Here is a 1,001-nt window from a genome sequence, read left to right as displayed (position 1 = left end):
CCTGCTGTCGGAGTGGCTGTTCCCCCAGCTCCTTCTCATTCAAAGCTCAGATCAATGCCACTTCCTCCAAGAAGCCTTCCTTGACTCCCAGCCCCCACCTCAAGTAGACCTTCTATCTGCCCCACCCCTATCACTACCTTCTTATAGATTTCCTTGCAGTGCTTGTCACTAATGGAAATGATAGCATTTGCTTATTTGTTCACAGGTTTATTATCTGTTTCTCCACACTAGAATGTAAAGTCCATGAGGGCAGGGGCCTGGTCACACAGTAGGGGCTCAATGAAAGTGCATTGGATTAAAGCTTGAGTGAGTACTGCCCCTCTCTGGACCAGGCTAATGCTTGCTTGATTTATGAGACTGGGATCAGCCTTTCCTGATGTTTGGGACACCCCCCCACCCCGCCCCAGGTGTGGTGTGATGGCATCCCTCATTCTTCTGCACCACCTGTCACCCTGGAATGCTGTAATTCCTAGAATGTCTTTGTTGGCCTTTCCCACCAGCCTGTGAACCCCTGAAGTTCAGCTCCATATCCCCAGCTCAGTGCCAGGTGCTCCAAGAATGTGTGTTGAATGATTCAATGGAGCCTGGACATGTGCCCCCTTGCCCTCCACACAGGAGCAGGCAAGATGTTATTGAGGGACACAGAGAACCTCAGGGGACAAATCAGTGGGATTCAACAAATATTCATGGACACGTGATACTGAACAGCCATCCAGAAAGGCTGTACCTGTTTCTAGGCCCACCACAAGTACTGGAGAGCGCCCGTCACTCTTACTGAGCATTCTTGTTTTAAAAAATCCCTGTCAATCTGGTGAGCAAAAAAAGTCTCAGTGTACTTTAATGTGCATTTCTTGGATTGCTAGTGAGGTCACCCATTTGTCTGGGCCCCTCCCTGGCAGGCAGTGTTCTCTGGGGATCCTCAGGGAGGAGCTGGCTGCTAACCCTCTGCAGTGGCTGGCCGAAGGGGCCGGCACACGGCATCCTCAGTCAGCAGGGAGGGG

General features: G+C 51.3%; 1 protein-coding gene across 3 annotated transcripts in view; it reads right to left on the bottom strand.

Annotated features, from left to right (window-relative positions):
* The window catches only part of GARNL3 (GTPase activating Rap/RanGAP domain like 3), a 160,561-nt gene that overhangs the window by 1,089 nt on the left and 158,471 nt on the right, over positions 1 to 1,001 (bottom strand). The gene's annotated exons all lie outside the window — the stretch shown is intronic.

Source organism: Lipotes vexillifer, unplaced genomic scaffold (genome assembly GCF_000442215.2).
Source record: "Lipotes vexillifer unplaced genomic scaffold, Lipotes_vexillifer_v1.1 scaffold98, whole genome shotgun sequence".
NCBI lineage: Eukaryota > Metazoa > Chordata > Mammalia > Artiodactyla > Lipotidae > Lipotes > Lipotes vexillifer.
Note: the sequence above shows the minus strand (reverse complement) of the source record. Positions and strands in the feature narration are given on the sequence as shown.